Raw genomic sequence first — 23836 nt, 5'->3', positions numbered from 1 at the left:
GTAACCTTTAGATGAGGCTTTTTTGTGGATGTCTTTTTTTCTTGATGTTGATGCTATTCCTTTCTGTTTGTTACTTTTCTTTCTAACAGTCAAGTCCTTCTGCTGCAGATCTGCTAGAATTTTCTGGAGGTCAACTCTAGACCCTGTTTGCCTAGCTATCACCAGTGAAGGCTGCAGAACAGCAAATGCTGCTGCCTGTTTCTTTCTCTGGAAGCTTTGTCCCAGAGAGGCACCTCACCCCCCAGATGCCAGCTGGAGCTCTCCTGTATGAGATGTCTGTTGACCCCTGATGGGAGGTGTCTTTCAGTCAGGAGGCATGGGGGTCAGGAACCCACTTGGGGAGACAGTCTGTCCCTTAATCAGCTTGAACACTGTGCTGTGAAATCCGCTGCTCTCTTCAGAGCTGGCAGGCAGTAATATTTAAGTCTGCTGAATTTGTGCCCACAGCTGCCCCATCCCCCAGGTGCTCTGTCCCAGGGAGATGGGAGTTTTATTTATAAGCCCCTAACTTGGGCTGCTGCCTTTCTTTCAGAGATGCCCTGCCCAGAGAGGAGTAATCTTGAGAGGCAGTGTGGCTACAGAGGCTTTGCTGAGCTGCAATTTGCTCCATCCAGTTGGAAATTTCCAGCAGCTTTGTTTATACTGTGAGGGGAAAACCACCTACTCAAGTCTCAGTAATGATGGATGCCCTTCTCTCCACCAACTCAAGCATCCCAGGTTGACTCCAAACTGCTGTACTGACAGCAAGAACTTCAAGACAGTGGATCTTAGCTTGCTTGGCTCTGTGGAGTGAGATCTGCTGAGTGAGACTACTTGTCTCCCTGGCTTCAGCTCCCTTTCCAAGAGGGTAAACGGTTCTGTCTCTAGGCATTTTAGGTGCCACTGGGGTATGAAAAAAAACTCCTGCAGATAGCTCCATTTCTGCCCAAACAGCTGCCCAGTTTTGTACTTGAAACCCAGGGCCTTGGTTGTATAGGCAACTGAGGAAATCTCCTGGTCTGCAGGTTGCAAAGACTGTGGGAAAAGTGTAGTATCTGGGCCAGAATGCACCATTTCTCTCAGCACAGTCCCTCACAGCTTCCCTTAGCTAGGGGAGGGAGTTCCCTGACCCCTTGCACTTTCAGGTGAGGCAATGCCCCCCTCCACCACTGCTTCAGCTTGCCCTCTGTGGGCTGTAACCACTGCTTAACCAGTCTCAATGAGACGAGCCAGGTGCCTCAGTTGGAAATGCAGAAATCACTCATCTTCTGTGTTGATCTTAGTGGGAGCTGCAGATCGGACTGTTCCTATTTGGCTATTTTGCCAGCCACCTATTTTTGCTCTTCGTTTTTTATCAATTTTTTCATAGCATTAGTTGTTGTTGAAATTGATATCACTCCTTGAAATAGTAGTTTTATGTCTTTTAGAGGTATTAAAAAAGTCTTAGCCATTACTTCTTCATATAATGCTTCTGCTACTTTTTCACTCTTATTAGTTTTTGGGAATCTATTTATACCTACGTGATACAGGTTGGGTGTTTGTCTACTCTGAATCTCATGTTAAAATGAGACCTCCAGTGTTGGAAGTGGGCCTAGTGGGATGTGTTTGGATCATGGGAGAGAATCCCTCATGAGTGGCTTGGTGCTTTCCTTGTGGTAATGAGTGAATTCTCATGCTATGAGTTCACATGAGATCTGGTCTTATAAAACATCCTGATAGCTCCTCCCTCTCTCTCTTTCTTGCTCTTGCCATGTGATGTGCCTGCTCCCTGCTTCACCTTCAACCAGGATTGTAAGCTTCCTGAGGATCTCACCAGAAGCAGTTGCCAACATCATGATTTCTGTATAGGCTGCAGAATTGTGAGTCAAAATAAGCCTCTTTTCTTTATAAATTACCCAATCTCAGATATTCCTTTATAGAAAGGCAAATGGACTAATACACTATTCTAGACATGTTGTTCCTTATACATCTCTTATTATGTCTAGTTACAACTTTTCTTTATCTATGCTTCCTTTTTAATTATATTTTAGATTCAGAGGGTAAATGTGCAGGTTTGTTATAAGGGTATATTGTGTAAATCTGAGATTTAAACTTCTATTGCTTTTATCACCTAAATAGTAATCATAGTACCCAAAGGAAGTCTTTAAGCCCTTGAGTCCTCATACCCTCTTCCCTTTTGAGTACCCGGTGTCTGTTGTTCCTATCTTTATGTTTATGTGTTTCCCATGTTTAGCTCCCACTTATAAGAGAGAACACGCAATATTTGTTTTTTCTGTTTCTCTGTTAGTTTGCTTAAGATAATGGCCTCAAGCTGCATTCATATTGCTGCAAAAAACATGATTTTGTTCTATATTATGGCTGCACAATATTCCACAATGAATATGCACCAAATATTTTTTAGTCAAATCCACTGTTAATAGGCAGCTGGTTTGATCCCATGTATTTGCTTTTATTTTCATTTGTTTATGTTATCTGTGATTTCTTTAAATGTTTTTTCGTTTTTTGCAGAGATCTCTCACCTTGCTAGTTAGATCTATTTCTAGGCATTTTCTTTTTTGTGGCTATTATAAATGAAATTGCATTTTTCATCTTGCCCTCAGCTTGAATATTATTGGTGTAGAGAAATGCTACTGATTTCTGTGTGTTGATTTTGTGTCCTGAAACTTTACTGAACTTGTTTATCAGGTCTATGAGTCTTTCAGGAGTCTTTGGACTTTGCAGCTATAGACTCATATTGTCAGCAAAGAGAGATTATGACTTTTTCTTTTCCTATTTGGATGTTTTTTATTTCTTTCTCTTGTCAAATTGCTTTGCTAGCACTTCCAGTACTCTGCTGAATAGGAGTGGTGATAGTGGACACCCTTGTCTTTTTCCAGTTCTTAAAGAGGATACTTCCAGCTTTTGCCTGTTCAGTATTATGTTGCCCGCGTGTTTGTTATAGATAGCTCTTCATATCTTGAGGTATGTTCTTTCACTGCCTAGTTTGTTGAATGCTTTTATCATGAAAGCATACTGGATTTTATTGAATGCTCTTTTCTGCATCTACTGAGATGATCACATGGGTTTTTGGTTTTTTAAAAATTCTGTTTATATGGTTAAATCAGATTTATTGATTTGTGTATGTTGAAACAAACTTGCCTCCCAGAAATAGAGATCACTTGCTTGTGAGCAATTAATTTTTTGGTGTGCTGCTGAATTTGGTTTCCTAGTATTTTGTTGAGGAATTTTGTCTCTGTGTTTATCAAGGATATTGACCTCTAGTTTGTTCTTGTTGTTGTTGTTGTGTCTTTGCCAGATTTTGTTATCAGAATAAAACTGGTTTTGTAGAATGAGTTAGGGAGAAATATTTTCTCTTTAATTTTTGGGAATAGTTTCAGTAGGAATGGTACCAATTCTTCCTTGTATATCTTTCATAATTTAGCTGTAAATCCATCTGGTCTTGGGCTGGTTTTGGGTGGTAGGTATTTTCATTACTGATTCTAGTCTGGAAATTGTTATTGGTCTGTTAATAGTTTCAATTATTTTCTGATTCAATTTTGGGAGGTTGTGTTTACCAGAAATTTATTCACTTCTTCTGAATTTTCTAGTTGGTGTGTGTAGAGTTGTTCATAATATTCTCTGAGGACCATTTGTATTTCTGTGAGATAGGTTCTGATGTTAAGTTTCTCATTTCTGATTGTACTTCTTTTGATCTCTAATTTTTTACTTTGTGCATTTAGTTAGTAGTCTATTGATTTTCTTTATCCTTTCAGTTAATCAACTTTTTGTTTCATTGACCCATGGCATTTTTTTTCTCAATTTCCTTTCGTGCTGCCCTGCTGCCATGATTTTCGTTATTTCTTTCCTTTTTTTAATTAATTAATTAATTAATTAATTATTTTAGCTTTGGGATGCTTGTTCTTGTTTTTCCAGTTGTTTTAGGTGCAATATTAAATGGTTAATTTGAGATCTTTATATCTTCTGACTGTAGGCATTTAATGCTATAAACTTTTCTGTTAACACTGTTTTTGCCACATCTTAGAGGTTTTTATATTATTTGCCTCTATTGTCTTTCTCTTTTGTTATCGATTGTTTGTTTCTTATTATTATACTTTACATTCTGAGATACATGTGCAGAATGTGCAGGTTTATTACATCGGTGTGCATGTGCCATGGCGGTTTGCTGCACCCATCACCCATCACCTACATTAGGTATTTCTCCTAATTCCATCCCTCTCCTAGGCGTCCACCCCCAATAAGCCCTGGTGTGTGACTTTCCTCTCCCTGTGTCCATGTGTTCTTATTTTTCAACTCCCACTTATGAGTGAGAACATGCAGTGTTTGGTTTTCTGTTTGTGTGTTAGTTTGCTGAGAATGGTGGTTTCCAGCTTCACCAATGTCTTTGCAAAGAACATAAACTCATCCTTTTTTATGGCTGCATAGAATTCCATGGTGTATATGTGCCACATTTTCTTTATCCAGTCTATCATTGATGGGCATTTGAGTTGGTTCCAAGTCTTTGCTATTGTGAACAGTGCTGCAATAAACATACAGGTACATGTGTCTTTATAGCAAAATAATTTATAATCCTTTGGATATATACCCAGTGATGGAATTTCTGGGTCTAATAGTATTTATGGTTCTAGATCCTTGAGGAATTGCCACACTATCTTCCACAATGGTTGAACTAATTTATACTCTCACCAACAGTGTAAAAGTGTTCTTATTTCTCCACATTCTCTCCAGCATTTGTTGTTTCCTGACTTTTTAATGATTGCCATTCTAAATGGTGTGATTGTGGTTCTCATTGTGGTTTTGATTCACATTTCTCTAATGACCAGAGATGATGAGCTTTTTTTCATATGTTTGTTGGGTGCATAAATGTCTGCTTTTGAGAACTGTCTGCTCACATCCTTCACCCACTTTTTGATGTAGTTTTATTGGTTTTTTTGTAAATTTGTTTAAGTTCTTTGTAGATTCTGGATATTAGCCTTTTGTCAGATGGATATATTGCAAAAATTTTCTCTCATTCTGTAGGTTGTCTGTTCACTCTGATGATAGTTTCTTTTGCTGTGCAGAAGCTCTTTGGTTTAATTAGATCTCATTTGTCAGTTTTGGCTTTTGTTGCCATTGCTTTTGGTGTTTTAGTTATGAAGTCTTTACCGACGCCTATTTCCTGAATGATATTGCCTAAGTTTTCTTCTAGGGTTTTCATGATTTTAATTTTTATGTTTAAGTCATTCATCCATCTTGAGTTAATTTTTGTATAAAGTGTAAAGAATGGGTCAAGTTTCAGTTTTCTGCATATGGCTAGCCAGTTTACTTAACACCATTTAGTAAATAGGGAATCCTTTCCTAGTTGCTTGTTTTTGTCAGGTTGGTTAAAGATCAAATGGTTGTATATGTGTGGTGTTATTACTGAGGCCTCTGTTCTGTTCCACTAGTCTATATATCTGTTTTGGTACTGGTACCATGCTGTTTTTGTTACTGTAGCCTTGTAGTGTAGTTTGAAGTCAGGTAGCATGATGCCTCCAGCTTTGTTCTTTTTGCTTAAGATTGTCTTGGCTATGTGAGCTCTTTTTTTGTTGTTGTTCCATATACAATTTAAAGTACATTTTTCTAATTATGTGAAAAAAGTCAATGGTAGCTTGACGGGGATAGCATTGAATCTCTAAACTACTTTGAGAGGTATGGCCATTCTTACCATATTAATTCTTCCTATCCATGAGCATGGAAAGTTTTCCCATTTGTTTGCATTCTCTCTTATTTCCTTGAGTAGTAGTTTGTAGTTCTCCTTGAAGAGGTGTGGGGGTTGATTAGAGTGGCAAAAGAAGCTGTGAAGAGGAAGGTCTTTTGAAAGGTCAGAAGGTTCTGCAAAGCTTCAGGGGAGAATAAGCTGAAGTCAGCTGTTCTCTTACCCTGAGGCAGAGGGCAAGAAGTAGGTGTAAGAAAATGTAGGAGAGTTTATCTAAATAGGCTTGTTTACTTTTGTTGTCCAGAAACCTACCTTTGATCATCCACCCATGAGACTCTTCCCTACAAGGAGGGACAACAATTTTAATTACCCGAAACACTTCCAGCATGGAAAAATGGCAGCCGCCGTTCTGGACTCACATGTGAGTGCAGAGGAAAATCTGAAAAGGACCCCAAAGAAGATGATGAAAATGACAACTGGAGCTGTAGCGTCGGTGCTGGAAGAGGAGGGCACAGATGCTTCTGATAGCAAAGGTTCTATAATAGGAAGATCTATAATAGGAAGCTGTGGATTAGAATATGACTACTTTTATTCTGATGAGGAAGCAATAGAAGCTGACAATGAGGGTTATGCTGAGCCCTGTGATGAAGAAAATGAAGATGACGGAGAATCAAATATTGGGACTAATACGGGCTGGGCAGATGCCATGGCTAAAGTCCTCAACAAGAAAACTCCTGAAAGTAAACCTACTATTCTGGTCAAAAATAAGAAGCTGGAAAAGGAAAAAGAAAAGTTAAAGCAAAAAAGACAAGAAAAAATAAAAGAGCATGATAAGAGGATGAAGTGGGAAATGATGCACAGAGTAAAGCCAGATGTTGTCCAAGACAAGGAGACAGAAATCTTCAGAGAATTGCAATGAGGGGTGTGGTGCAATTATATAATGCTGTTCAGAAACTTCAAAAGAACATTGATGAGAAGGTTAAAGAAGCTGGAAGCTCTATTAGAAAGTGAATTAAGTTGTTATCAACTGTTTCCAAGAAAGATTTTATCAGTGTTTCGAGAGGAATAGATGAAAGTACAAATGAAACTACCTTAAGCAGAAGAAACCAAAAGCCAAACACACTGAAGTGAAATCAGAAGAGGGCCCAGGTTGGATGATCCTAAGTGATGATTTCATGATAGGAGCATCTATGAAAGACTGGGACAAGGAAAGTGATGGGCCAGATGACAGCAGACCAGAATCTGCAAGTGACTCTGGTACATAAAGCACCATAGGAAATAAAATTATAATCATTTTATTTTTTCTAGAAAAATATTCCATCCCCTGATAGTTGGGGAATTATAAGGATATCATTTGTAAGAAAGTCAAAAAACTTTTCCCTCATTTCATATTTCCTCTTTTCATGTACACTTTATATATATTTTATTAAAATTATATTTTAAACCCTGGTATAATATTAAGCATTGTTCCTTAGAACATTTATAAAAGGAAATATTGCTGCTTGACCAGTGAGATATGCATTTTTTCAGGGTCATATTGGTCATGGTTGTTAGTATGTTATTTCAGCATCACCAATTTTTTCAGAAATACAGTACAAATTCATAATTAAACTCTTTCAAGTTTAAAAAAAAAATTTAATTATCCACAGATTTGGCTCCAGGTTTTTGGCATTATTTCTGTACTGAATGAAAGCAAGTGGCTTCAGCTTATCGAAACTGCCCACTATGCCAGTGGTCCCCTAGGTGCTCTACACTGCATACCTGTGTCTGAGTACTCCTTGCGTGTATCACTCCGCCAGGGGCTGCAGGACAGACTGAGCAGCTGGTGCCCCTTGTGAGGAGTGTTGCAACAGATCACAACAGAATCCTCAAAAATAAAGGTGAAGAGACTGTGCAGTCAATAAGTCATTGGTGCCCGCTCAGGATTTCCAAGTTTGGGGGAATTTTTAAGCTAGGGTTTCATCATGGGACAACAGTTATCAGTTCAACAGCAACAGTATATACAAGTATTGAAACAGCTGCTTAAAGCTAGTGGAGTCTCAGTTTTGCAGGCTTAATTAAGGGACCTAATGCAAACTGTTGTTTCCTATAACCCATGGTTCCCAGAAGAAGGCACACTAGACATAAAGTGGTGAGAAATCTTAAACGGCATCATGCACAAGGGCAAAGGGTCCCAGTAACATCTTTAATGTTATGGGCCTTAGTCATAGCTGCTGTGGCCCCACTCTACACAGAAGCACATAAAAAGGGAAGGGAGGAGAAACCATCACCTACCTTACTGTCTCCTCCTCCTCCCTGTGTCACACCATTACCGGGTAGAGATACCAAAGAGGAAGCAGAGGCTTTTCCTGAGTGTCCTCCCCCAATAAATTGGAAAAAAGACAAGGGATACACTACAGTTATGAGACCCTGTTTTAGGCAAGCAGCATTAAAAGGGGAGCTCTTGGCTTGCACAGTGATAAAAGATCAACAAGGCAATCAGATGTATGAACCCATTACTTTCAACACTTATAAAGAGATAAGAAAAAGCATTAGAGGAAATGGAGTTTCTAGCCCATTTACTAAAGGATTAATTGAGGCCATAGCAAACAACTTCCATATGATCCCAAGGGCCTGGTTAGTGCTAGCTAAAACAACTTTAGATGCTAGTCAATACCTCCTCTGGAGGGCAGAATTTGATGAATTATGTGAACATAAGATCCCTGTCTCATAATGGCTACCGTTATTCCTCCCCTACTCCTGACATAGCTCTCTCAAAATCCTATTTTGGTAGAATAGCAGCCTTTAAAGGGAGAGAATTACAACAATCCCATGAATTAGTTGAGGAACAATTAAGAGTCAACCATATGGAACCATCAAACAGCCCTTGGAATTCGTCCATTTTCATCATTCACAAAAGGTCTGGTAAATGGAGACTTTTGCATGACTTATGGGCTATCAATCCTAATTTACAACCTATGGGGCCCCTTCAACAGGGGCTTTCTTCCCCTGTGGTGATTCCTTGAGATTGGCCTATAGTCATTATTGACTTAAAAGACCGCTTTTATACTATTCCCCTTGCAGAAAAAGACAAGAACAATTTGTTTTTACAATACCAGCTATCAATAATGAAAGGCCAGCTCACTGATTTCATTGGAAAGTACTTACTCAAGGAATGCCAAACAGTCCTATCATATGTCAGCATCATGCAAATCAGGCTTTGCTCCCCAGTAGAAAAGAATTTCCTAATTGCAAGATCATCCATTTTATGGATAATATCTTACTTGTGGCCCCAATGGAGCCAATACTTTTAAATTTACATGCCTCTCTCAAAAGGAATACACAGTTAAGAGATTTAATCAGGCCAGGTGCAGTGGCTCAGGCCTGTAGTCCTAGCACTTTGGGAGACTGAGGTGGGAGGATAACGAGGTCAAGATACCAAGACCATCCTGGCCAACATGGTGAAACCTCATCTACACTAAAAATACAAAAATTAGCCGGGCGTGGTGGCACACGACTGTGGTCCCAGCTACTCGGGAGGCTGAGGTGGAAGAATCACTTGAACCCAGGAGGTGGATGTTGCAGTGAGCTGAGATTGCGCCACTGCATTCCAGCCTGGCGACAGAGCAAGACTCCATCTCAAAAAAAAAAAAAAAAGATGTAATCATAGTGACTGAAAAAGTACAGATGTCCTTTCCTTGGAAATATCTTTGATATATACTAACTTCCCAATCAGTGAGACCTCAAAAGGTTAAATTAAATACTAGCAACTTACACACCTTAAATGACTATCAAAAATGACTGGGTGGTATTAACTGGCTTTGCCCCACCTTGGGCATAACTACTGATAAATTACAAAACCTGCTTTCTATCCTAAAGGGCAACGCAGCCCTGGACTCCTCAGGTATTTAACCATGCCGAAAAAAGGGAAATTGAGGAAATAGAGTAAGCTATTTCTCAAGGCAACTAGATCACACAGACCCATGATATTTAGTTCAATTGTTTGTTCTTCCTACTAAACATTTCCCAACAGGATTAATAGGACAGATGGCCCCAGGGCTAAGTTTCCTAGAATAGGTCTTTTGCCCACATACTGGGACTAAAACATTATCTCCCTATGCCCAGCTAGTTAGTAAAGTCATGTATACAGGCCTCAGATGATGCAATCAATTGCTAGGTTACAATCCTAATGTCATAAGAGCACCCTTAAGTAAAAAAACAGTTCAAAGCAGTCCTGCCCCTGTCTCTAGGCCTGCGGGTTGCACTCTGATTATGCAGGCCATACATATCTTGCCCTTCCTGCTGACAAACTACTCCAGTTCTTATCTTGTGTTCCTATAGTTATGCCTACAAAGATAGTTCACTCCCTAATACCTAACACTTTAATGCTGTTTACTGATGTCTCTGATAAAAATGGAAAAGCGGCTATCTGGTGGCAACTACATAACTCCCTCACTCAATCTGGATTTACTAGCACTCAGAGAGCTGAGGTTGGAACCTTAATATCGGCCCTAGAAACCTTTTCTGCTCAGCCTATCAATATTGTTAGTGACTCTGCTTACTCTGTTTACTTATTGCAAAACCTTGAAACAACCCTCATTAAGTCTACTTGCAAGACTACACTTTGTGTACTTTTTCTTTGACTTCAGCAATTGTTGGATCTAAGGACACATCCTATTTTTATTACACACATTTGGGCCCACAGCTCACTGCCTGACCCACTTGCTTATGGCAATGATCAAGCAGATCAGCAGGTTATCATGTCACTGCTTGACCAAGTTACCCAATCACATCAATTTTTCTGCCAAAATTGGAAAAAATTAACTAAACAATTTCAAGTTACCCAAAGACTAGCTAAACATATTATTTTACAATACCCAGATTGCCAGGTCACAGGCACACCCCCCTCCTTCAACAGGCACTAACCCTAGAGGACTACACCTTAATCAGTTATGGCAAACAGATGTTACACACGTCCCTGAATTTGAAAAACTAAGGTATGTACATGTATCCATTGATACCTATGCCCACCTAATGAGTGCTCATGCTCTTTCTGGACAGTCTGCCCAATATGTCATTAAACATCTTCTCTTAACTTTTGCATTTATGGAGCAGCCCACAAAAATTAAAACTAATAATGGTCCAGCTTATGTCAGCTCACAATTTTGCCAATTTTGTCACATGTAGAACATCCAACAGTCCATAGGCATCCCTTATAACCCCCAAAGACAGGCCATAGTAGAACGTGGCCACTCCACCCTTACAAATACACTCAGAAAACAAAAAAGGGGGAATATGAGTAAGGACCCTCCAACGCTATTGGCACAAGCCTTATTTACCCTTAATTTTTAAAATTTAGATGATAAATTTCAATCAGCCATAGAAAAGCATTTTTCAAAAGCCCCTCAAGACATAAAACCAGTGGTTTTATGACAAGATGTAAATAGTAATGTAAGGTGTGGTCCAAATGATTTGTTAACGTGGGGAAGAAAATATGCTTGTGTTCACATCCCCTCAGGTCCTCTTTGATTGCAGTGTGACACATCAATCCATACCATGACATGGCTAGGACCCAACTCGATACCAGAAATGAAAGAAATGGCCCTGCAGGACCCACATCCCTGAATGATGTGACTTCCTCAGATGACACAGGCCCCAGAAATTACCTGGGGGATGCTGAAGAAGATAACTCAGGAGACTAAGTGAATCCTGCTCCAAACACAGACACCATTCACTCTATATAATTTGTTCCTTCCTATGCTTTCTGTTGCACAATTCAACTCTCTTAGAGTATTAACCCTTCTTATTCTCTCACTCTGCCTGCAACCCGCACCTGCTACTCTCCAGTTGGGCCCATCTTCTGGATCTGCCTTCCTTCTACCCTGTTACTTGGTTGGGCACCCCCTTCCCAGCCTCTAACAATATGACTGCTTGGCTAAGAGGTATTGACATACCCCCAGTGAGGTTCCTCAGTAATGACAGACACTGGACTGAGGTGCCAAGTAACACTACAGGTCACTCCTTGATTGGAAAAGAGTATTACTGATTATACTCATGTTTGTCTTATGTTACTTACTAATTCTAGAATGTAAAATGAGAACACAAGCTGTAACCACTGCTCCTGTCAAACCTGTCACTGCACTCATCTGTACTCTTAAATCAACAAAACCTGATGCAAAAAAAAAAAAAAATGGTGGAGGGAGATGTGGGGGATCATCAGAGTGGTAAAAGAAAATATAGGGAAAGAAGCAGGTCTTTCAAAAGGTCAGAAGGCTCTGCAAAGCTTTGGGGGAGAATAAGCTGAAGGCAGCTGTTCTCTTACCCTGAGGCAGAGGGTAAGAAGTAGGTGCAAGGAAATGTAGGGGAGTTTATCTAAATAGACTTGTTTATTTATGTTGTCCAGAAACCAACCTTTGATCATCCGCATACAAGACTGCTCCCTGCAAGTGGGGACAATTTTAATTGCCCACGGATTGTGTTGGCTCCAAGTTTTTGGCATTATTTCTATACTGAATAAAAGCAAGCGGCTCCAGCTTATTGACTTCCCACTGTGCCAGCAGTCTCCTAGCTGCTATATACTGCATACCTGTGTCTAAGTACTCCTTGCATCCGTTGCTCAACCAGGGTGTGTGGGACAGACTTGGCAAAGAGGTCCTTCACATCCCTTGTAAGTTGTATTTCTAAGTACGTTACTCTCTTTGTAGCAATTGTGAATGGAAGTTCACTCATGATTTGTCTCTGTTTGACTATTATCGGTGTGTAGAAATGCTTGTGATTTTTGCACATTGATTTTGTATCCAGAGACTTTGTTGAAGTTGCTTATCCACTTAAGGAGATTTTGGACTGAGACAAGAGGGTATCCTTGTCTTGTGCCAGTTTTCAAAGGGAATTCATACAGCTTTTGCCCATTCAGTATAATATTGGCTTTGGGTTTGTCACAAATAGCTATTATTGTTTTGAGATACATTCCACCACTACCTAGTTAATTGAGAGTTTTTAGCATGAAGTGGTGTTAAATTTTATTGAAGGCCTTTTCTGCATCTATTAAGATAATCATGTGGCTTTTGTCATTGCTTTTGTTTATGTGCTGTATAACATTTATTGATTTGCATATGTTGAACCAGCCTTGCATCCCAGGGATGAAGCTGATTTGATCATGGTGGATAAGCTTTTTGGTGTGCTGCTGGATTTGGTTTGCCAGTATTCTATTGAGGATTTTCATAATGATGTTCATCAGGGATATTGGTCTGAAATTTTCTTTTGTGGTGTGTCTCTGCTAGGTTTTGGTATCAGTATGATTCTGGCCTCATGAAATGAGTTAGGGGAATTTCCTCTTTTTCTATTCTTTGGAATAGTTTCAGAAAGAATGGTACCACCTCCTGGTTGTACCTCTGGTAGAATTCAGCTGTGAATCCATCTGGTCCTGGGCATTTTTTGGTTGGCAGGATGTTAATTACCGCCTCAATTTTAGAACTTGTTAGTAGTATATTCAGGGATTCTACTTCCTGATTTAGTCTTGGGACAACGTATGTGTCCAGGAATTTATCCATTTCTTCTAGATTATCTAGTTTGTTTGCATAGAGGTGTTTCTAGTATTGTGTTGTGGTGGTTTCTATTTCTGTTGGATCAGTGGTGATATTCCCTTTATCATTCTGAATTTGAAGGTTGGCCTGCCTTGCTAGATTTTGGAAGTTCTCCGGGATAATATCTACTTGATTAGAAAATCTATTTGATTCTTCTTTTATTTTCTTCTTTATTAGTCTGGCTAGTGGTTTATTTATTTTGTTAATCTTTTCACAAAACCAGCTCATGGGTTAATTGATTTCTTTGAAGGGGATTTTGTGTCTCTATCTTTTTCAGTTCTGCTCTTTCTTGCCTTCCGCTAGCTTGACTATGTCTGCTCTTGCTCCTCTAGTTCTTTTAATTGTTATATTAGGGCATTGATTTTAGATCTTTCCTGCTTTCTCCTGTGGGCATTTAGTGCTATAAATTTCCCTCTAAGCACTCCTTTGGCTGTGTCCCAGAGATTCTGGTATGCTGTTTCTTTGTTCTCATTGGTTTGAAAGAATTTATTTATTTCTGCCTTAATTTTATTTACTCAGTAGTCATTCAGGAGCAGGTTGTTCAGTTTTCATGTAGTTGCGTGATTTTGATTCAGTTTCTTAATCCTGAGTTCTAATTTGATTGCATTGTGTTCTGAGAGACTGTTTGTTATGAATTCTGTTTATTTGCATTTGCTGAGGAATGTTTTACTTCCAATTATGTGGTCAATTTTAGAATAAGTGTGATATGGTGCTGAGAAGAAGGTATATTTTGTTGATTTGTGGTGAAAAGTTCTGTAGATGTCTATTAGGTCCACTTGGTCCAAAGCTGAGTTCAAGTCCTTAATATCCTTGTTAATTTTCTATCTTGTTTATCTGTCTAATATTGACAATGGAGTGTTAAAGTCTCCCATTATTATTGTGTAGAAGTCTACATCTCTTTGTAGGTCTCTATGAACTTGCTTTATGAATCTGGTTGCTCCTGTATTGGGAGCATATATATTTAGGATAATTAGGTCTTCTTGTTGCATTGATCCATTTGCCATTATGTAATGCCATTCTTCTTCTTTTTTGATCTTTGTTGATTTAAAGTATGTTTTATCAGAGACTAGGATGACAACCTCTGCTTTTTCATTTGTTTGTTTGTTTTTGCTTTCCATTTGCTTGGTAAATATTCCTCCATCTTTTTATTTTGAGCCTATGTGTGTCTTTCAACATGAGATTTTTCTCCTGAATACAGCACATCGATGGATTTTGACTCAATGTTGTTGAGCTTCAGATGGAGTTTCTGTGTGGACATCCTTTCTGTTGATGTTGATGTTGATGCTATTCCTTTCTGGTTGTTAGTTTTCTTTCTAACAGTCAGGCCTCACTGTTGCAGGTCTGCTAAAGTTTGCTGGAGGTCTACTTCAGACCCTGTTTGCCTGTATCATCAGTGGAGGCTGCAGAACAGCAAATATTGTTGCCTGTTCCTTACCCTGGAATCTTCATCCTAGAGGGGCACCCTCCAAATGCCAGACTGAGCTCTCCTGTAGGAGGTATCTGTCGACCTTTGCTGGGAGGTGTCTCCCAGTCAGCAGACATGTGGTCAGGGATCCATCTGAGGAGGCAGTCTGTCCCTTAGCAGAGCTCGAGTGCTGTGCTGGGAGATCTGCTGCTCTCTTCAGAGTCCACAGGCAGTGACACTTGAGTCTGCTGAGTTTGCACTCACACCCATCTCTTCCCCAGGTGCTCAGGCCAGGGAGATGGGAGTTTGATCTATAAGCCCCTGACTGGGGCTGCTGCCTTTCTTTCAGAGATGCCCTGACCAGAGAGGAGAAATCTAGAGAGGCAGTCTGGCTACAGCAGCTTTGTTGAGCTGTGGTGGGATTAGCCCAGTTTGAACTTCCCAGTGGCTTTCGTTACACTGTGAGGGGAAAACCACCTACTCAAGCTTCTGTAATGGCAAACACCCCTCCCCCCATCAAACTCGATCATCCCAGATTGACTTCAGACTGCTGTTCTGGCAGTGAGAATTTCAAGCCAGTGGATTTCAAGCACAGCTTGCTGTGCTCCATGGGGGTGAGATTTGCTGAGCTTGACCACTTGGCTACCTGACTTCAGCCCCCGAAGTGAATGTGTCCATCTTGCTGGTGTTCTAGGCACCACTGGGATTAAAAAAAAAAAAAATCCTGGAGCTAGCTCAGCGTCTGCCCAAACAGCTGCCCAGTTTTGTGCTTGAAACCCAGGTCCCTGGTGACATAAGCACCAGAGGGAATATGAAGGTTGCAAAGACCATGGAAAAGCATAGTATTTGGGTTGGAGTGCACTGTTCCTCAGGCACAGTCCTTCACAGCTTCCCTTGTCTAGGGGAGGGAGTTCTCTGACCCCTTGCACTTCCTGGGTAAGGCAATGCCCCACTCTGCTTTAACTAGCCCTTTGTGGGCTGCACCCACTGTCTAACCAGTCCAATGAGATAAGCCAGGTACCTCAGTTTGAAATGCCAAAATCACCTGGCTTCTGCATTGATCTCACTGGGAGCTACAGACCAAAGCTCTTTCTATTCTGCCATCTTGCCAGCCACCACTTCTATTTTCATTTGTTGCAAAAAATTTTTAATTCCTTTCTTAAATTTATTTTTTACTAAAAGTAATTCAGAATCAAGTTGTTTAGATTACTCATAATTGTGTTCTTTTTAGAGTTCCACTTGGTTCTGATTTCTATTTTTACTCTACAGTGGTCCAAGAGGATGGTTGATATAATTTTAATTTTTTAAAATTTATTGAGACTTGTTTTATAACCAAGCATGTAGTTAAATTCAGAGTACATTTTATGTACAAGTAAGAAGAATGTATAATCTGTGGTTGTTGGGTGGATTATTCTGTAGATATCTATTAGATTGAATTGGTCAAATGTCAAATTCAGGTCCAGAGTTTCATTGTTAGTTTTCTGCCTTGATGATCTGTCTAATCCCATCAGTGGAGTACTAAAATCTCCCACTATTTTTGTCTGGCTGTCTAAGCTTCCTCCGAAGTCTAGAAGTAACTTATTAATCTGTGTGCTTCCAATGTTGGGTGCATATATATTTAGCATAGCTAAATCTTGTTGGATTGGACCATTTTTCATTATGTAATGCAATTCTTATCTTTCACTGTTGTAAGCTTAATGTTTGTTTTATCTGATACAAAAATAGTGTCTTCTGCTTTTCTTTGTTTTCTATTTTTGTAATAAATCTTTCTCCATCCTTTTACTGTGGGCCTATGAGTATTACTACATGTGACATGGGTCTCTTGAAGACAGTAGAAAGATAGGTCTTGTTTTTTAATTTAATTTTCCACTTTATGTCTTTTATGTGGAGTCTTTAGATCATTTACATTCAAGATTAATATTGACACGCAAAGGTTTGTTTTAGTCATAGTCTCATTAGCTAGGTGCTTTGTAGTTTCAATTGTGTAGTTCCTTTATAGTGTCCATGGGCTGTGTGCTTCTGTGGTAGTGAGTATCATTCTTTAATTTCCATATTTATAACTTTCTTAAGCATCTCTTGTGGGATCAGACTGGTGGAGATGGATTCCCTTAGCAATTGCTGGTCAGGGAAAGGCTTTCTTGCTCCTTCATTTATAAAGCTTAGTTTGGCAAATATAAAATTCTTGGCTGCCATCTTTTTTCTTTAAAAATGGTAGAAATGGACACCCAATATTTTCTAGCCTGTAAATTTTCTGTTGGAAAGTCTGCTATTAGTTTGATGGGCTTCCTTTTATATGTAATATGACCTCTTTCTCTGGCTGCCTTTAAGATTTTTTCTTTCATGTTGACCTTGGATAGTCTGATGACTATATGCCTTGGGGTGTCTATGCTTCTGTTTGAATACTTTTTACTGACTTATCTTCTAGTTCATCAGTGCTCTAATTATCCATGCCTTAGCTGCTATTAAGCCAATTACTGAGTTCTTAATCTTAGTTATTGCATTTTCATTTCTGAAACGTCCATTTTAATGCTATTGTATATTTAATTTCTCTATTGAAATTCTATATTTTGTTATATATTTTGTTGAATGTATAATCACAGTTACTTAAGGTCCAACTGTGATCATTGCAAATATAGATCTACTATGAGTCTATTTTCTATTCCTTTTTAAAAAATCTTGTCTCTGTGTGCACTGGTAACTTTTTTATTGAATGCTAGACATTGAAAAGTTATAGAGGCTCTGGATGATATTACTTTTGTATCTGGCAGACAGATAGACTAAAAGAAAGTCACCTTAATTCAGTTTAGGATTGAACTGGTTTGAAATTGTTTCACTCTTTATTAGAACTGGTCTATTTTCAGTTCACTGTTATTCCTAGAAATCAGACTTCACGTGTCCCATCTGAACATATGAGGGGTTCATCAAGGCCTCTAAAATGTAATAAGTTTTTGAGGCAAAAAAATTATTTTGCTCTGCAAACTGTCAAAGCTCTGTTCATCTGCTCAACCTCTTAGTTGTGCCTGTGGCCAAGATTCCAGCCTCTTAGCTTTGTGCCAGTTACAAATTAGTAAAGGCCTTCAGAGAAAAAAAGTGGTACAGATTTCAGACTTATTTTATGCTTTTATTTCTTGAAGACCTTGTCTATTCAAATGCTGGTGGCATTGGAAGCTCTACAATTCATTCCCCCATAATTACATTTATTTTAACAATATGATTGGCTTTATTTCAGATAAGATTAAACTTTTTGTAAGTTTAAATTTATAAAATAAAACTAGTAAATTGATTGACTTTTAACATAATTTTATAACTCCATGGCTCTTTCATCTAAAACACTGATTTTCAAGTTTAGAGCAGAACATAAATGACCTGATGGAGCTGAAAAACACAGTACGAGAACTTCACAAAGCATACACAAGTATCAATAGATGAATCGATCAGGCAGAAAAAAGAATATCAGAGATTGAAGATCAACTCAATGAAACAAAGTGAGAAGATAAGATTAGAGAAAAAAGAGTGAGAAGAAACGAACAAAGCCTCCAAGAAATATGTGACTATGTAAAAAGACCAAATCTGTGTTTGATTGGTGTATCTGAAAGTGACAGGGAGAATGGAACCAAGTTGGAAAATACTCTTCAGGACATTATCCAGGAGAACTTCCCCAACCTCACAAGGCAGGCCAACATTCAAATTCAGAAAATACAGAGAACACCACAAAAGATATTCCTCGAGAATATATCCAAGACACATAGTCGTCTGATTCACCAAGGTTGAAATAAAGCAAAAAATGTTAAGCGTGGCCAGAGAGAAAGAGCAGGTTACCCACAAAGGGAAGCCCAACAGAGTAACAACAGATCTCTCTGCAGAAACCCTACAAGCCAGAAGCAAATGAGGGCCAATATTCAACATTCTGAAAGAAAAGAATTTTCAATGAAGAATTTTGTATCCAGCCACACTAAGCTTTATAAGTGAAGGAGAAATAAAAATAAAATCCTTTACAAACAGCAATTCTAAAATTGACCACATAATTGGAAGTAAAACACTCCTCAGCAAATGCAAAAGAATGGAAGTCATAGAAAACAGTTGCTCAAACCAAAGTGTAATCAAATTAGAACTCAGGATTAAGAAACTCATTCAAAACCACACAACTACATGAAAACTGAACATAGGTATATATGTGCTAAGTGATTTGCTGCATCCATCCCCTCCTCATCTACATTAGGTATTTCTCCTAATGTTAGCTTTCCCCAATCCGCCCACTCCCTGTTATCCCTCCCTCAGCCCTCCCATTCCCTGACAAGCCCTGGTGTGTGATATTACCTTCCCTGTGTCTATGAGTTCTCATTGTTCAACTCCCACTTATGAGTGAGAACATGCTGTGTTTGGCTTTCTGTTCTTCTGTTAGTTTGCTGAGAATGATGGTTTCCAGCTTCATCCATGTCCCTGCCAAGACATAAAATAATCCTTTTTATGGACGCATAGTATTCCATGGTGTATATGTGCCACATTTTCTTTATACTGTCTATCATGTAATGGGAATTTGGGTTGGTTCCAAGTCTTTGCCATTGTGAACAGTGCAGCAATAAACATATGTGTCAATGTGTCTTTATATGATTTATAATCCTTTGGATATATACCCAGTAATGGGATTGCTGCCTCAAGCGTATTTCTATTTCTAGGTTCTTGAGGAATCATCACAGTCTTCCACAATGGTATAACTAATTTACACTCCCACCAACAGTGTAAGAGTGTTCCTATTTCTCCACATCCTCTCCAGCACCTGTTGTTTCCTGACTTTTTAATAATCTCAATGTGGGTTTGATTTGCATTTCTCCAATAACCAGTGATGATGAGCCTTTTTTCATATGTTTGTTGGCTGCATAAATGTCTTCTTTTTAGAAATGTCTGTTCATATCCTTCACCCACTTTTTGATGGGGTTGCTTGTTTTTTCTTGTAAATTTGTTTATTTGCAGATTCTAGATATTAGCCCTTTGTCAGATGAACATATTGCAAAAATTTTCTCCCATTCTGTAGGTTGCTTGCTCACTCTAATAATAGTTTCTTTGGCTGTGCAGAAGCTCTTTAGTTAATTAGATCCCACTTGTCAATTTTGGCTTTCATTGTGATTGCTTTTGGTGTTTTAGTCATGAAGTCTTTGCCCACGCCTATGTCCTGAATTCTATCGCCTAGATTTTCTTCTAGAATTTTTATTGCTCAAGGTCTTATATTTAAGGCTTTAATCCATCTTGAGTTAATTTTTGTATAAGATGTAAGGAAGGGATCCAATTTCAGCTTTCTGCATATAGCTAGCCAGTTTTCGAACACCATTTATTAAATGGGGAATCCTTTCCCCATTGCTTGTTTTTGTTGGGTTTCTCAAAGATTAGATGGTTGTAGATGTGTGGCATTATCTCTGAGGCCTCTGTTCTGTTCCACTGGTGTTTATATCTGTTTGGTCTATATATGTTTTGGTACTACTACCATGAGAGCACTTCCTATGATTTCCATTATTTTGCATTTACTGAGGAGTGTTTTGCATCCAATTATGTGGTCAATTATAGAATATGTTCAATGTGGTGCTGAGAAGAATATGTATTCTGTTGATTTGGGGTGGAGAGTTTTGCATATTTCTATTAGGTCCACTTGGTCCAGAGCTGACTTCAAGTCCTGGATATCCTTGTTGATTTCCTGTCTCTTTGATCTGTCTAATGTTGACAGTGCAGTGTTGAAGTCTCTCAGTATTACTGTGTGGGAGTCTAAGTCTCTTTGTAGGTTTCCAAGAACTTGCTTTATAAATCTGAGTAATCTTGTATTGGGTGCATATATATTTAAAATGGCTCTTCTTTTTTCATTGATTTCTTTACCATTATGTAATTCAATCTTGGTAGGTTGTACAGGGGTCTTCAAAATGTTCATGAAAATGCATATTATGAAAAAATATGCATGGATTTAAAAATGTTTGCACCAAAATAAACTCACAAATTCATTATAATATGTATCATCAGACTCTATTTTGAGACATAAGAAAGATAAGCCACCAGTTTGAAAAAAGCCCCTATCAGAGCAATATAAATTTTGCTAAAATTGAAGCAAGAACAAACATTAAATTTATGATAAAATTTGGATAGTAGAATGGCAAAATCATTGATGACTTACAAAAAGCAAAATGAATCAACAGTTTACAAAAGGATATCTCATTTTAAGAAGAGACAAACTGATGTTGAAAATGAATCTCACAGACCATTTGCACCAATTTGTAAGGAAAAACATAAAGCTTAGGTGTGCCCTAATTGAAGAGAACTGGTAACAGCACAAACAATAGCCAACACCATAAACATCTCAATTGATTCAGCTTACACAATTCTGCCCACCCCCCAACCAAGAAAAAGGAAATAGACTTTTCACTCAATGGGTGCCAAAACTGCTGTGCACACATCAGCTACAGACAAAAACAGAGCCTTCAATGGAAATTTTAAACAAGCAGGATCAAGATCCTGAAGCATTTCTTTAAGGAATCATATTACAGGAGGTGACACATAGCTTTACCAGTATGATCCTGCAAATAAAACAAAATCAAAGCCATGGCTACCAAGAAGTGGAAGTGGGGTCTAGTCAAAACAAAACAAGACCTTTAAAGAGAAAAGGTAATAGTAAAACTTTTCAGTGTGCTTAATGCATTTTGCTGTTGGGTTTTTGGAGGGTCAAAGAATGAAAATATCTGCTTATTAAGAAAGTGTTTTCAGAAATTAGGCAAATCTTTAGCAGAGAAACACCCAAGGAAACTTCAATAAAGTGCCCTTTTCCACTATGACAATGCTTCTACTCATTTCATTCATCAAACAATGGCAATTTTGTAATTTTGCAAAAGTTTAATGGAAAATCATTAGGCATCCATTAGTGTAAGGTGAATGACTTTACAGTCCTAATTTGGCTCCTTTGTCTTTTTTTTATTTCATAATGTCAAAAAGTCTTTAGAGGGCGCCCATTTGGTTTATAATGTAAAATAGACTGCATTGACATGGTTAAATTTCCAGAACCCAGGTGGACACAGTGGCTTATGCCTGTAATCCCAGCTGTTTGGGAGGCCAAGGCAGACAGATCACCTAAGATCAGTTTAAGACTAGCCTAGCCAACATGGCAAAGCCCTGTCTCTACTGAAAATAAAAAATTAGCTGGGCATGATAACACATGCCTGCAGTTCCAGCTACTCAGGAGGCTGAGGCAAGAAAATCACTTGAACCTGGAAGTTGGAGGTTGCAGTGAGCCAAGGTCATGCCTCTGCACTCCAGCCTGGGTGAGAGAGCAAGACTGTCTCAAAAATAAATAAATAAATTAATTAATTAATTTTCAATACCCTCAGTTCTTTATAAATGAACAAAATGGCAGGTATCATCACTTACAAACCTATCTTGAGCTTGATGGAACTTACTTTGAGAGACGAATTTAAAATTTTTATTTTCATCTTTTAATTCTATTTTTCCATAAACTTTTTGAAACTTCATTATACATTTCTATAAATTTCTCCGTTTCTTTTAGGTTATCCAATTTATTGACATAGGGTGTTTTATAATATTCTCTTAAATCTGTGGCATCAGATTTATAGTCTCCTTTTTCACTTCTAATTATATTTTTGAGCCTTCTCCCTTGCTAGTTTATAAAAAGTTTTCTCAATTTTATCTTTTTCAATAAATTAAGTTGTACTGATTTTTATGTTGGCTTTTGGTCTCTGATTTATTTATTTCTATTCAAAACTTTATTTCTTCTTGTAACCTCAGCATTAGTTTCTTGTTTCTTTTATTGCTCCTTGAGGTATACAGTTAGGTTTTGTACTAAAGATTTTTTTTTTAATGTAGGCATTGACCACTGTAAACATCATGCCCAATGCTGCTTTTTATACATTCTATAAGTTTCAATGTGTTGTATTTTCTTTCATTTCAAGGTTTAATTTCTTTTGATTTCTTCTTTGACACATTACTTGTTCAAGAGTATGTTTTTTAAATTTTACATATTTGTAATTTTTTAATTTTTCTTTCTGCTATTGATTTCTAGTTTTATTCAATTGAGTTAAAAAATTTTAATATGATTTTAACCTTCATCAATTTTTGAAGACTTTTCTTGTTACCTGATTTATGATATCTAATAGAGAATGGCTTGTGTGCACTTGGGAAGAAAGTGTATTCTTGCGTGGTTGGCTGGAATGTTCTAAGCAAGTCTGTTAGGTTTATTTGGTCTATAGTGTTTTCCAAGTACTTTATTTCTATATTTTTTCTTTTTTTAATTTTTTGTTTGTTTGTTTGTTTGTTTTAATAAGAAACGCTTCACTAATTTGCATGTCATCCTTGCTCAGGGGCCATGCTAATCTTCTCTGTATCGTTCGAATTTTAGTATGTGTGCTGCCGAAGCGAGCACTCTATTTCTATATTGATTCTGTCTGGATGTTCTGTAGCTGTCCATTTTTTTCTTCAGTTTTGTTCAAGTTTTCTTTATATATTTGGGTGTGCTGCTATTGGATACATATATGTTTATTATATATTCCTGGTGAATTGACCCTTTTATTATTATGTAATGTCCTTCTTTGTCTCTTGTGACAGTTTTTGACTTAAAGTTTATTTTTTCTAGTATCTGTATGGCTACCTCTGCTGCCTTTTGTTTAATATTTACATAAAATATTATTTTCCATTCTCTCACTCTCACATATGTGTGCACCTTAATCCAAACTGAGTGTATTATATCTTAGATATTGTTCATTCACTCTGTCTTTTGAATGGATAAATCAACCCATTTACATTTATAATTACTGATAGCAAAATCCTTACAGCTGCAATTTTAATTGTTTTATGTATGTGTTACAGCTTTTCATCTCTCTTTTCCTGTTTTGCTGTCTCATTTTGTGTTCTGTTAATTTTTGTAGTGCCATGTCTTGATTTTTTTTTTTTTCTGTCTTCATTTTATTTTATTTTATTTTATGTTCAGGGGGTACATGTGCATGATTGTTACATAGGCATACTGCATATTGGTGGGAAGTGGGCTTCTTACATACTCATATTTAACAAAATAGTGAGCATAGTACCCAATAGGTAATTTTTCAAACCTAACCCACCTAACGTCCTCCCATTTGTTGGAGTCCTCAGTGTCTATTATTTCCACCTTTATGTCCATATGTACTCATTATTTAATTCTCACTTATAAGTGAGAATATTCAGTGTTTCATTTTCTGT

The 23836-nt window shown here is 38.0% G+C and overlaps 1 non-coding gene and 1 pseudogene across 1 annotated transcript; one reads left to right on the top strand and one right to left on the bottom strand.

The window, feature by feature from the left end:
* Nucleotides 1–6047: 6047 nt before the first annotated feature.
* LOC105722974 (RRP15-like protein) lies at nt 6048–6918 on the top strand (annotated as a pseudogene).
* Nucleotides 6919–22920: 16002 nt separating this feature from the next.
* LOC135271564 (U6 spliceosomal RNA) lies at nt 22921–23027 on the bottom strand. Its single transcript, XR_010339689.1, has one exon. It is a non-coding gene; the product is annotated as a U6 spliceosomal RNA (small nuclear RNA).
* Between the last annotated feature and the right edge of the window lie 809 nt (nt 23028–23836).

This window comes from Aotus nancymaae, unplaced genomic scaffold, assembly GCF_030222135.1.
Source record: "Aotus nancymaae isolate 86718 unplaced genomic scaffold, 86718_ANA_hifiasm-v0.15.2.pri h1tg000081l, whole genome shotgun sequence".
Classification (NCBI taxonomy): domain Eukaryota; kingdom Metazoa; phylum Chordata; class Mammalia; order Primates; family Aotidae; genus Aotus; species Aotus nancymaae.
This window is presented reverse-complemented; position numbering and strand designations above follow the sequence as displayed.